At 39.8% G+C, this 14,628-nt stretch overlaps 1 protein-coding gene across 1 annotated transcript in view; it reads left to right on the forward strand.

Moving 5' to 3' along the window:
* The window catches only part of EYA1 (EYA transcriptional coactivator and phosphatase 1), a 274,836-nt gene that overhangs the window by 104,120 nt on the left and 156,088 nt on the right, over positions 1–14,628 (forward strand). The gene's annotated exons all lie outside the window — the stretch shown is intronic.

The raw sequence follows: 14,628 nt of genomic DNA on the forward strand, positions 1-14,628 counted from the left end.
TTTTGAAAGCAAGCCAATCTTGGCCCAAAACACTGTTTAAAAATTGTTTTTAATTGCAACACTTAGAGATTAGAAACTTGCTTATGGAAAAAAAATATGGATTTTTGGCTTCTCTCAAAAATCTCAGAAGATTCAGAGACCATGAATCCATAGTCCTACATGACAACATCCCACTTGGGTTGAACGACAAATGACCAGTCATGAGAGTTTACACTCCACTGTAGGCCCACCCCAATTTTTCTTTCACATGTATCTGCTCCTTAAGGCATTGCAGTTTGCCAACCACATCATAGGTGTTGACCCTGGTCTCAGAGACAGCGCTGATTCATGGAAGTTTCTAGATTTGTGAGGCTCAAAGATTCAGAAGATGGTAAAGTTAAAGAAACTAAAGAAGTATAACTGAATAATTTGACATGATGGAGGGAATTAGCATGTCTGAAAAACAGAAACATCTTTCTAAATGTTTTGAGAGTAATACAGTTAAGCATATTTTTTACTACAAAACCAAAACAAGCAGGGACGGATTTTATAGCTACCTAAATGGTGAAATGTCAGGGACAGATTTTCAAATCATTAAATGGGAATTTATCCACCTGATCTCTATTAGTGTTAATAAGAACCACACCGCTCAGTGCTTTGAATATTCCTCTCAGGTGTTTCTCTATGAATATTTATGCAATCAGAAGTAAAATGCTCAGCTAAGTATAACAGAGAGAGATATTATTCAATTATAGACAATTTCAAAATTTTCTAAATTCCAGTATAACTATATTCACTCAGAAGCATTTTTTTTAATTGGAGGGAAAACACATAAAATTGGAGGGAAATTAACTGAGGGAAGATACAGTGCTACATTTTTAAAAAGAGACTGAAATGAAAGTAAAAATAATATTGTGTTTAAGTATCACTTCTGACATTATCTCTTGACCTTAGCCTCTCTGAGACTTCATTTTCCCATCTGTAGGACAGGTATATTACCTGAGCTTTCTAATCTAATTCTTGTGGGCCTGCTTCCATGACATTACATGGGGGAACGTGTTTTATAAATAAAACATGGAAACTCCAGATTTTGCTAGTTGATCAGTAGCTCTTGTAACAAGTAAAATGTTTTTTCCTGTTCATTTTCTTAACTTATCTCCTTTATTACCCACATTTCCCCCTTCCTATTTCCATGATGCCTAGCGCATGAGGTTTACCCTTACTCTTGCACAGTTAGAGGCTGTTCTGGCCTATGGAGGCCTGAGCTCATCCCCTGATCAGTCACCTGATGCCTGGCTGCTTTGAATAAGATTCTAGTCACTCACTTTATTTAAATAATAATTCTTAGTTCACTTATATGTGAGAAATTAAGTGCTAGCATTATACCATTAGCTTCACTCGTCATCACTAAGAGTAAATTAGAAAAATCTTTTGGATCATATTTGAATATTTTCTACCTATGGGGTCTACCTGCATAGGCTGGTCTAAGAGTACACTTACCTACTTAAACATTACTGCATCAGTGAACATGCCATGGTGAGAACTGTGATTTTTTGCATCAAAGCACCACAACCTATAAGCCCCTCCATGCTCAAAACTTGGATTCAAGACTGAGTCTGCGTTTCTCCCTCCAGGAGGCATTGCCATTTCCTAATGGAAGGGTTCCATGCTGATTTCACCCTTTGCTTTTCTGAGATACAAAAGCACTGTCAAAAGAGTAACACTAGTGGGAAAACATTGATCCTGGTTGTGTGACAGCCTCTTTCATTCATTTAGTCATTCTGCAAACAACTTATCAAGCAAATATATGACTGCTAACCCTGAGAAGGTAAAAGTAGAACACAGCTGCTGCTTTCAGGACGTTTCTATCCCAGGGGAGGAGATGGAGGATTGGCAGGAACAGCACTGGGTGACATAGTCCCCGATCTGGATATCCGTGGGAACAAAGGAAGCCCCAGGGAGGGGCCCCAAACTGGCCTCAGTTGGTCAGAGAAGGCCACCAGGGGTGGCCCCACCAGAGAAGTCCCTGCGTGAATGGGCTGAGGGATCTGGGGCAGGATAAGTCAGCCCCCTCTGGGTTTTACAATGCTTAGGGAAGAAGACATCTGTATGGGAGGTTAAGCTCTTTAAATAAATCTGCTTAAAATGTTTTGGTGAGAACAGACCCACCAATTTAAAATATAAGCAGACTGATAATGTCAGCAACTTGAAAACAACCGATTATGTTATCAGATCAGAGGTCTAAGCTTGTCTCTTAGTGAGGCTGGGAATTGGATGCACTCAAAGATCTGGAGAAGATTATGAAGGTGGAAAACACGTAAAATTGTAGTTGCTATCTCTGAGATGTAGAATTTTAAAAAGTAGTGTAAGCATGGTAACAAACATTCTATAGTTATCATTGTTTTGCTCTTTAAAATCTGAAATATTTGACATATACTGAAAATTAGAAATAATATAATTCCTATATACATCCACCTAGATTGCGAAAATGTACATTTTTTTGGTCTTGTATTGTTCAAATATATTTTTATTTTTTTCAAGAAATAATACATTAGCCTGGCCAACATGGCTTAGTGGCTGAGCATTGACCTATAAACCAGGAGTCACGGTTCTATTCCCAGTCAGGGCACATGCCCGGATTGCAGGCTCAATCCCCAGTGGGGGGTGTGCAGGAGGCAGCCAATCAATGAATCTCTCTCATCATTGATGTTTCTCTCTATCTCCCTCTCCCTTCCTCTCTGCTACCAGTAAAAAAATATTTTTTAAAAAAGAACACATTAAAGAGGCAGTTAAATCTCACAGTGCATTTTTTTCAGCTTCATTCTCCTTCCTTCCTTCCCAGAGGTGACAACTATTCTGAATTTGGTGTTCCTTATTTCCCCTCCTGTCCTTATATTTTCACTGAAATCTGTATCAGATTTTTTTGTACACAATTCATATTATTGCATGTTATAAAGCTTAAGTGAAAAATACCCTATAATCTGATATTATCATTAAACTTGCTTTATTGCTTCAAGTATATGTATATGTGTATATTTACTCTCTGTAGCTCTAGGTCATTGGTTTTACTACCATAGAGCAGAGAATATACCACAATTTTAAAATAGATTCTCTTGGTGATGAAAATGTAAGTTGTTTCCTCTTTTTAAATGTCTTAAAAATAGCCGTGGCCCAGTTGCTCAGTTGGATGGAGCTTTGTCTTGTACACCAAAAGGTTGCAAGTTTGATTCTCAGTCAGGTACCTAGGTTGAGGGTTCAATCCCTGGTTGGGGTACATACAGGAGGCAACTGATCCATGTTTCTCTATCACAGTGATGTTTCTCTCTCTCTCCTTTCCTCTCCAAAATCAATAAAAACATATCCTCAGGTGAGGATTAATTTTTTTAAGTATTTGAAACAGTGTTGTGGTGGATGTTTTTTTTGTGCATTTTTCTTCTCAAGAAATATGCCTGGAAATGAAATTGCTGGATGTGAGGGTATTTGGTATAGCTTTTCCTACCCCTAACAGCAGTGGATAAGAATTTCTATTGCTCCCATTTCAGCAACTTTTGGAATTGGCAGAATTTAGAATTTTGGTTGAGCTTGGAATGAAATGATATGCCATTTTAATTTGTGTTTTCTTAAATAAGTTACAATTTTAAAATTGGCTATGCATTTTAAAAAGGTGCTCTTAGAAAACAATGTAACTAAGATTATCGTATATTATCATAACTGTTCTATGGAAGAGAAGTTACTTAAGCAACAGTGCAACCTCCCCTTAAAATTGTGGCATTATAATATTTTTAAATTAAGGTAACATTGGTTCGTAACATTATACAAAGCATTAGAATTTTTAAAAATCACAATAGCCCATTCTTTTTGATCTGCCATGCCACATCCACGTAGTTTTGTCGTTCTTCCAAAATGTGGACTAATGCAAATTTTCTACTCTTCTAATACTAAGAATTAAAATGATGCCTTTACTCTAGCATCTGCTTGAGAGCCTAGAAATTTACATGCTTTCTATAAGATGTAAGTTTCCTCTGTACTGTGACCTAACACACAGATTGAGGCAGGGAACTGCTGAATTTAGAAAGTATAGGTCCACCAAATCATAGAATTCTGACCAAGATGACCTTGGAGTTGCATAGTCTGAGTTCATGAGTCATCAGAGCAAATGTGTGTCTAGATTTATCTAGTTTGACTCCTTCTGCTATGTAGATTCCTTATTTTATCACCAACTCTGCCTTATTTTACGCAGTGACTGAAGAAACAAGCATATACATCCTTTACTAGCAAAGGAGAAAATGCCATGCCCTTCAGAACATAAACATTGCTTATCTGTTTCCTATTAATGCAAACCTTTGAAGGAGATAAATTGCAACTTTAAAGAATTAGAGACTCTTGTAGGATAAAATAATATCGTGTGCTGAAATACATGCGAAGTGAATATAAAATTAAATTTAATATATTTAAAATGTGGATACTTTACCTCCGGTATACCTTTAACCACTGGGACACAGTTGGTATATTTGATCTTTTAAATTTAATTTACTTCTGTTAAGCTAGGGAACCTTGAAATATATTTTACTCACAAATTTGTGTATATTTTAGCGACCTGTAATGCAAAGTAATTCAATATTCCACATAATAATTTGTTACCACTGTTTAAGTACGATTTCAATTCGGTATAACATAATTTAAATTATGAAAATAAAGTTTTTGTCTACTTTCATCTGGTTTTGATTTCTTCATTTTTGTTATAAGAGCCCTTCATAAATATTATGTAATTCATCTGCTGCTCTGCTAAACTGTCTAGCTTTACTCTAACAAATGGAAGATCAGACGGTAGCCTTAATATATGCGTTCTGTTTCTTCTCATCTTGTATGTCATTAGTAAAAATAAGGATGGTTGTGATGTATAATGAAAATGTAGATTCATAACATGATTAACTTGATGTAAAACAAATTTTAAAGTGCCCCGGGCTTTCAAGACATTACGCTGGATCTGTGCCCATGTTGTGTATACAAAGTGCTTTTTATATTATAAGGGACTAGAACCAACCTGTTAACTGAAATACCCATAAATCCCCAAATGACACAAGGAGGGAGAGAATTACAAACGGTGTCTGCACACCGGAGCATGTGTGGTGGGCGCAGTGTGGGTGCGCGTGCGTGCACATGTGTGCGCACATGTGAGTGTGTGTGTGCAGGCAGAGCATGTCGGAATATTTTTACGTTCCTCTAGGAAGGAAGGAAATCTTCAAAGCACTTTTAGAATCAAAGTGCTAACATGTCTGCTCGACTGGTACACTGTAGACCCTGGCTTTAGAGATAATGCTATCAGGATAAATTTCACAAAAGATGATCATTCTATGGCAGTAAAACAAAGTTGACCTTAGTCCTGATAAAAACGAATTCTAGTCTCTTGTTGTCTTTCAAAAACCTCCAAATCTTGCAATCGCGTTGCTCCTAAGTCTTTGTTTGCATGAGCCTTGTCCCAGGTCTCCCCTGCCCCTTGTTTATTCTCCTCCTTCTCTTTCTCCCAGTTCCCCCACCATCTCCTGTGCTCCTTTTCCAGGCGAGTGCAGCGGAAGGAAGTTTTATCTCACGTTGGCATGGAGAACGCTCAAGCCTGCTTGTAGACACGGGTGAAGGGGTTGGTGGTTAACGCAGAAACCCTTTTCACAAACGATCTTTCCTTCTGTGCTTGTTCCATTGGAATTTCTCTCAAGATACACCATGGCCTTCCCAGCCAGCGTGACTCAGTGGTTGAGCATCACCCATGAACCAAGAGGTCACTGGTTTGATTCCCAGTCAGGGCACATGCCCAGGTTGCAGCCTGAATCTCCAGTAGGTGGGGTGCAGGAGGCAGCCAATCAATGATTCTTTCATCATTGATGTTTCTATCTCTCTCTCTCCCTCTTCCTTCCTCTCTCTCTAAAATCAATAAAAATATAGCTAGTCCTAGCCGGTTTGCCTCAGTGGATAGAACACCGGCCCTCGGACCGAAGAGTCCAGGGTTAGATTCCAGTCAAGGGCACATACCTCAGTTGCAGGTTGCAGGCTTGATCTCCAGCCCAGGTTGGGACATGTATGGGAGGCAACCAATGAATGTGTCTTACATAGATGTTTCTCTCTCTCTCTCTCTCTCTCTCTCTCTCTCTCTCTCTGTCTCTCTGTCTCTTCCCCTTCTTTCCACTCTATCTAAAAATCAATGGAAAAATATACTCTGGTGAGGATTAACAAAATAAATAAATAAATAAAATCAATAAAAGCATCTTTTTTTGGAAAAAAAAGAAAAAGAAAAAGATACACCATGGCCCTAATTCGTTTCCTTTTATTTTGGTATGTAACTGAAAGTTTCAAGGCCATTTCAAATGTCGGGGACAACATGAATACAAGCATCTTGAGAAAAAGCTTGTCTGTCCAGGGAACTACAGGCAGTCTGAAGCTAGAGCATCAAGAGCAAGCAGATGGTCCTGAGGGCTGAACTAGCAAGGTGGACAGCACCTGGACCACAGAGAGCCTTGCGAGCTGTTTTATGGCTTCGGTCTTTAATCTTTCACTGTGGAGTGGGAGCCGCTAAATGATTTGAAGCCCCGCGCTGTTATCATTAGCATCGCAGTGCATGAAGCCCACGCTTGCTGCAGCATGAACTGAAGAGAAGGCTGGAGGCGGGGTAGTGGGGGATGAGGGGATGGGGGTGGGCAGCTGGGCTGCCTGAGCTGGGCAGTGGAAATATGACAAGACAGAGGCGCTGCGTGCAGGGATATGTAAAGGTGGCATCTGCTGGACTTGGCATTGGATTTGGATGTGAAGGAAACCTTTAGACTTTCAGCTTGAGCTATGGTTGTGCCCCAAGTGAAATAGAGAACTGGAGAAGCAGGTATGGGGCTCAGAATAGGAGGTTACTTTGGTAAAGATCGGATTGGAAATGTTCCTGAGACAGCTGGCCTGACACACGAAAGAGGGAGGGGTACAATTATTGGAGAGGTGAGGCCCAGGTCGTGCCCAGCTGAACTCTGATAGACACGAGGGGCTGGAAATGCCAAGCACAGGGAACAGCGCAGGGTTGGGAACGGCTGTGTCTCTGAGCGGCTGGAAGGAAGGAGGACGATCAGCTGGTCAGGACTTCAGGCTGGAGGAGGAGGCTTGTGCCGGATCGTCCAGGGCCATTGTGATCAGCTGACACGTTTGAACTTCACTCTAAAATCCATAGAGGATTTTAAAATGACAGATATGATGCGGTTCATATTTTATAAAGACAGCCTGACAGTGTGGGTGTTTAGATGAGGTTTGGAGCTCAGATGTTGTCTGTTAGGACAGTGCTATTAGAGTTATCACAACTCACATTTTCAAAGTTGATTTTATTTTCCACAACCAGTTGCCTCCTGCTTCCAAGCACACGGTAGCAAAACAACAACAAAAATCTTTAAATGTGACAATTTCAGGGCAATGCAATTAAGATTTGGTGGTTTTAGATGCTCCGGCCGGCCCTCCCTTACTCCCCCTGCTCCCTGGGGGGCACTCAGTGCCCGGGGCACATTCATGTGCCATCCTGCCCTGCAGGTGTGGCTCTCATGTCCCAGGTACCTGTGCTGTGCTGACTGCTGTCCTTGGCCCACGTGCAGCTCTGTGAACCCTAAGTGGCATCAGGTGCAGGTGCGCTGGTCGGTGTGGTCCTGTCCAGCATCAGACTGGTCCCTGCCCTTCAAGTCCTTGGCCCTCACCAAGGCCTCCAGGCTCAAGTGACCCATTTGTAGCCTCTTCATTTTCACAAATAGCCTCTATCTACTTCGCTCATCAGGTTTCTTTCCACTTCTGTGTCTAACTTCCAGTTAACGTTCAACTATTTAGATTCTCGTTATTCAGGCTCTCTGTGTTTATGTCATGTTATTGCATGAGCAAGGGAGCAGAAAGGAGACGTGAAGGGAGATGAAAGTCAAATCAGTGGTGTTTATTGTTTATGTGGAGAGACTGGAGTCATCCTTAATTTCTTTCTTTGCTTCAAACCCACATCCAATCTACAAGTCCTATTGGTGTTTCTCACTCCAAAATAGGCCCTAAATAGGACTGCAGATCATCATGTCCCCATAGCACCTGATTCTAAATTACCCTCACTTCTCACCAGGACCACTGCGACAGCCCCCTACTTTACTGCCCTGCCCCTGTTCTTGCTCTCCGGCTGTCTGTCCTTTACACAGCAGCCAGAGTCATCTTGTTTACATGTCAATCAGACTGTGTCACTTTTCTGCTCAGAAACAGAATAAAAACAAGCAAGCAGAAGACACCTCTAGCACCTTCCTTTTATACCTAGTCCCAGCTCTTCACCAAGTCTGCAGCGCCCCGCGCTCCACACCCAGCCCTGGTCCTGCTCTTTCCTTCTTCTCTACCCTGCTTGCCAAACTTGATGCCTTTGAACTTAGTTTCATTTGTGAAGACCACATTCTCCCTTCCCTCAATTTTTTACAAGTCTGTCACCTTTTCATCATTTGTGAAACTCATAAATGACACTTCTGCAAAGAAGCTTTTCTTGACAAGCTAATATGATGCCTACCCCTCCCCCATGACCCTTTCTACCAAATTTTACCTGAAATTTTTGTGCTACTTGTCAATAATTCCCTCTCTCTCTCTCTCTCTCTCGCGCGCGCAGAAAATTGTCTATTTTTTGTTTTAATCAAAATTATATGTACATAATGTTAAAAGACAAATGATTCTATAACAATTATCCATCTACATGCATGCTCTTTACAGCAAAATCATGTAGTATTCTATGACTCCTTTTAACAATTCAATTTCCTATTCTCCCCTGATTGCTTAAATGTCCTTTCCACAAGTTCAGATGTATCCACTATTTTTATTCTAGGCATTTTTTCATCTTGAAAACTGTCTTGGTGCCTTCTCACCTTCTCCAATCTGGAATGCCATACCTGGTGCAGAGCCCTCACACTAGAAATTCCCTGAACCACCAACACCAGGGATTAGAGTCTTCTCTCCTGTTTGATTTACTTATTTCATAAAGGAGGTTTGCTCCAAAATTTGGATGGGACACATCCTCTGTTAGCTTTCTGAGAAAGGATACTTGGGAAACACGTTTTTGAGACCTGATGTGTCTGCACATATCCTTAATTTTTCTACTTGTTATTAAGTTTGTCAGGGTACAAAATTCTAGATTGAGAATTTGTTTTCCTTAAGGAATTTAAAGCAATTGCTCTGTTATCTTCTAGAAATACATGTTGTAATTAAAAAGTCTGAGGTCATGAGCCATGCTTTGTGTCTGATCTGTTGTTGTTTTCTTCTCTCTCAAAGAAACTTGTAGGGGCTACCCTTTTCCTAAGTCTTTAGAAATTTCTCACAATGTTTGTTGGTGTGGGCCTTTTATAAAATCCATTTTGTTGAGCTCTTTCTATCTAAAAACTCATATCCTAGAAAACATTTTGGATTATTTACTTAAGTTTTACCCTTGATTTTCTCTGTTCTCTTTCTGAAATTCCACTTATTTGATGTTGGACCACCATATTTTCTTACAGCTTTTTATTTTCTTATCATATTTTCTCTTTTCCCCAATTTTCTATCTCTTCTGCTAGTCTATTCTCTGGGAAACTTCCTCATTTTATTTTCCAAACCTTTCTAAATTAAATATTTCTGTTACCCTACTTTTAAAATATATGTGTGTGTGTGTGTGTGTGTGTGTGTGTGTGTATTGATTTCAGAGAGGAAGGGAGAGGGAGAGAGATAGAAACATCAATGATGAGAGAGATTGATTGGCTGCCTTCTGCATACCCCCCACTGGGAATCAAGCCGGCAACCCCGGCATGTGCCCTGGCCAGGAATCGAACCTGTGACCTCTTGGTTCCTGGGTTGATGCTCAATCACTGAGCCACACCGGGCTGGGCTATCCTACTTTTTATTTTCATGGCTCTTTTTGTTGTTGGACGTTCCTCTTTTTAAAAACTCATATTGTTCTTTTCCAATCTTGTGTCATGGCTGCAGTATCTTATTTCTCTGGGGATATTAATGAGAGTTTGTTTTTGCTTTTCTTGCTTTCGCCTAATCTCTGTTTCCGGGAAGTTGTTTTTCTTTGTTCATAGGGTTTCTACACCCTTGACTGTTGGCTCATATGTAAGCGTGGGCACCTTAACATTGATTGATGTGTGAGGACTTCTAGCCCCTAGTTTTTACTATGGGACGATCAGGCTGGGTCCTTTCCTTGAGAGACACCCAGGTGTAAGTACCTTAAGTCTCTCCTCTTGGGCTGGTCACAATTCCTAAGGAAGGTTCTCTGAGGCTCCTGCCTGGATACCTGGATCTAGCAGCTGGTATTCCAGGAATCCTAAGGGGGAAAGTGTTTGGTGGAAGGAGCAGAGGCAGTTGTCCTAGAGGTCAGTATTCAGCACTCAGCAAACGCAATCTACCTGTCTGAGTGTGATACCCCTTCCTCAACGCATTCTAGGGCTTCTCCTTCAGTCTACATGTATGAATGACTTTGTGGAGTAGTGAAAGGAACCTGATTCTTACACCAACCTGTACCCAATCCTCCATTTTTTAAAGTCTTCCTTTTACTCCCATTTCCAGAATTACCTGGTACCACCCATTCCTAGAGGTGGGGAGCGGAGAGCTTTGCTGGTGTCAGTTTGATCACCTTTTGGCTTTTTCAGATCTGCTAAATCAGTTACTAATGATTTGCCTGTTTTGTTTTTTTTCACTTCCAAAATGTGTTACTGCTTTTTTTTATTATCTACCTTGTTTGTTCTTTGGGATTTATGCTTTTTTTAAAAAAAATTTATTTACAGCTGCTCTAGTGGGATGTATAGAAAAGGCAAAAATAAATGCCTCTGTTCAGTAGGCCATTTTTAAATTTATTGACACACTTGAATGCACACATGGACAGTGGGGATTCTGTCTGTCTTGCTTAGTCCTGCATCTCCTGCTGCCCACAGTACTGGAATGTGCTGGATGTGAGTGACTCGCTGACACACCAACTAACTAGCTTGGTTAGTTGGATTTTTAAATACAGTGGGGCCTTGATTTATGAGTGTCCCGACTAACGAGTTTTTCGAGATACGAGCTGTCTCTCGGCCAATTTTTTTCTTTGAGTTGTGAGCTAAAATTCGGGTTACGAGCCAGCTTCAGATACCCCACCGCTAGTTGGCGCAGCAAATGTCACAGTGAACGCCACAACATCAGCCCAGCATCACATGTCTCACTCGTTCACTTTTGATTTGACATACCAGTAATTTGAGTTACGAGCTCCGTCACGGAACGAATTAAACTCGTAAGTCAAGGCCCCACTATAGCCCTAAAGCTGCACAATTTGAAAATGACAGTGTTGTGGCTACATCTATAATGAGATATTTCTGAAAGCTGGAGATGTGGGGTTTCTTTAAAGATACTTTCATTCTATTGAGTATCCTTTTAAATTGTTTTATTAACTTCTTTGGATTTTTGGTTAAGATTTAAAAGGGAAATATGAGTTGCTATAACAGAGTACTTAAGGAGGAACATGATGGGTATAACTAAAGCACAGAGTATGACAGCTTTTTTTGTTTATTTGGTTGGTTGGGTTTTTGTTTTTTTTTTTACTCAGCCTTAACTTTTTATTCCATTATCCTGTCTCACTCAAGCACATACTCCACGCCAATACAGGAACTTCAGATCTCTTCTACTTTTTTAAATTTCCTTAGGGTTTGCTTATTCCCTGTTGTCAGGATGGCAAATTCCTAGCACAGTTTCAATGGCTCCATTTGCTCCGTAAAATTATTTTAAATGTTTTGAACATGAGAATGAAATGAACTCCCCTGTGATGATAATGCCCTAGCCAGTCCAACTTTAGAGTTCCCCATGGGGGCAAATACATGTAAGGAAAATAATGGAAAACAAAGAAGCAAAGGAAATTCCGGGAAGTCATTTTTCTTTCTCAAACCAGAGCCATGTTGCATCAAGTGGCCACGTGTGTGTGTGTTAGTTAATTTTAATGACATTTATTGAGCACCTGTTATATGTACCAAGCTGTGCAGAAACGAAAGCTGCCCTGACCTGTCTGAGCACTCATTCTATACTCACTCAATTAGATTGATTTAAAATTCAGTTTTCTGGTGCTATTTTACTATCCAGGAGAGCTTTACCATATCAGTGGGCATTCCCCCCCCCATGCCATTTTGGTAAGGTTTGTAACCTTCTTGCATCCATTTTATAGTTAGCCTGTTTTCAGATTACTCATTGAGAGTACTGTCTACATAGAACGATAACAATGGGCACAGAGAAACCCATGCTGAAGGTGGAATTAGAACTCAAATCTCTAGTGCATTTGTCTTAAAGGCCTAGTGAGTAGTACCCTTGATTATAGGTAGATTTTAATTATTCTACACATTTAAGGAAAAGGACAGCATTTAAACCCAGAACAGTGTTAGGAATGAAATCCCCAAAAAGTATAGAAAATGGTATAGAAAGATGGGAGAAGGAATTCATGGTCATCATATGCTTACTCAGGGAGGTCTTAATGTGAAATATAATTTTAAACACTTTTTTCCTTTTTATTACATTTATTGGGGTGATACTGGTTAACAAAATTCATACATACAGATATATACAGGCTTCAGGTGCACAATTCCACAACACATCATCTGTACATTGTATTGTGTGTTCACCACCCAAGTTAAGTCTCTGGCCATCACCATTTATCCCTCCCTACTCTCCTTCACCTCTCGCTTCCCACTCTCCCACCCCGGCAGTCACCAACTGTAGTCCATGTCCATGAGTTTTTTCTCTTTTGTTTCTTTTTTGCTCAATCCCTTCCCCCCATCTTTTTTTTTCTTCAAATATAGGTCATTTAAATATAGGTTATTTATTGGTTGGTAATAGGTGTGACTTTGGGAAATTGTAAATACAGAACTTAGAGATGTGGGTTCTCTTTTCAAATAGTCTTCAATAATTAATCATGATTTATTTATGGTGAGTAGGTCATTCTTTTTCTTTTTCTTTTTTAAATGTATCAAATGCAGTGCCTCTCAAAAGAGATGGATATACTTGTAATGGTACTATAAATTTAACCCATATCTAAAAACATTACCTTTTTCCTTTAGAATGTCTAAGTCAGAGATACACATTCTTTCCAAAAGACCTGGGACCCTGGAGCTGGTTTTCTGAGCATTGTCTTGAATAACTTCTTTCTTTTCTTCCACTTTGTTTCTGTCCTGTTGCTCCTTCACCTCCTCCTTACCCTCTCCACGCACTCTGCTGGGGAGGAAGATCCCTGGCAGACAAGGGCAGGAAGGAGGGGAATGGCTCTCCCAGGAGGCCAGAGCTAATGGGGGCTCCGCAGATCTGTCAGCAGGGCTTGTCAATGATGACTGTGCCATAGAGGTCCCTTCTACAGGCTCTCTGACCTCTTGGTAAACTATTTGTTTTTCCTTGTATTGATTAACACACACACACACACACACACACACACACACACACACACACACACCAGCCTGTAACTCCCTATCAACCAGGGTGTTGTTTTTAACAATCATACACATTTAAAATATTTTAATTCAGATAATCCCAGATCCTTGACGTTGTTTTACTCTGCAGTTCAGGTCAATCAGACTATTGAGGATGTTAAAACAGAATCTCTAAAAGCAGCAGGGGATGTTTCCAGACTTCCTTTTTTTTTTTTTGAAAGAACATGAACCACAAATGTAAAAAATCGGTATAATACTCCAAATAGTAAACCATCCAAAATAAGAAATTCTTATTGAGAATCTGAAGACTGAAAGCTTTCATCTCTTATTCGCATTTTGACCATAAAAAAGTCCTCTTTTCAGTGTTTGAACAAACTGAAGCTATTGTTTTCCTTAGTATGAAGCACAGAGTCTATTTTTCCCTTACTCTACAGCTTTCTAAAGTCAAATACAAGGACCCAAAGCAACTTGATCTCCTGCAAGTATGAATCTTTACAGTAGAGAGAAACCTCCAGGTTGTATACCTATTGACATTGCTTAATAAAAACATCTAGAATCATGGTGCTTCTGGTTGTGTTTCCAATAGCAATGTGATTGCAGTGCACTGTGGATTAAGTTACCGAGCCTTTGAATGCTGACCTTCTGTCTAAAACAGCTTTAGAGGTTACTTTTCTTTTCCCCCGATTGGGAGACTGGAGGGGGGGAAAGTTAATGCTGCTTGAAGGAAGAAAAAAATTCTATAGGTTATTAGGTTTGGGTTTTTTATTTTCCCCCTTCTTGGCATTTCCTTTGTAAGAATAATAGAGCTTCTTGATTTGGAATACTTAAACTATACCTCCAAAAGCATAAGGAGGGTATTTTGTATGTAATTATTTCCTCCGTGAGCAAATCAAGTGTTTATGATGTAATAACTATGAGGATCAAAGCCTATCACACTGGGTAACTGAAATTAAGGAACACAAAAGGGAAGAAACTGACAGAACTGTGAAATGAGTTGTCCATATATTAGTAACTGCTTGTTGTGAACTCAGACCCTTAGCTTTTCCTTTTTATTATAAAGAAAAGAACTTAGGACTATTTATAATCCCTACTTTAGGAAGGTAGTTCACCTTTCTAAATAACTAATGAGAGAAAAATTATATCTCCTGATTGGATAATTTCAAGTTTAAGGATTCATCACAATTTTTTCCCTGTTGATGATTTTATGTATTTTTATTTTTGA

This window comes from Myotis lucifugus, unplaced genomic scaffold (assembly GCF_000147115.1).
Source record: "Myotis lucifugus unplaced genomic scaffold, Myoluc2.0 scaffold_27, whole genome shotgun sequence".
Lineage (NCBI taxonomy): Eukaryota > Metazoa > Chordata > Mammalia > Chiroptera > Vespertilionidae > Myotis > Myotis lucifugus.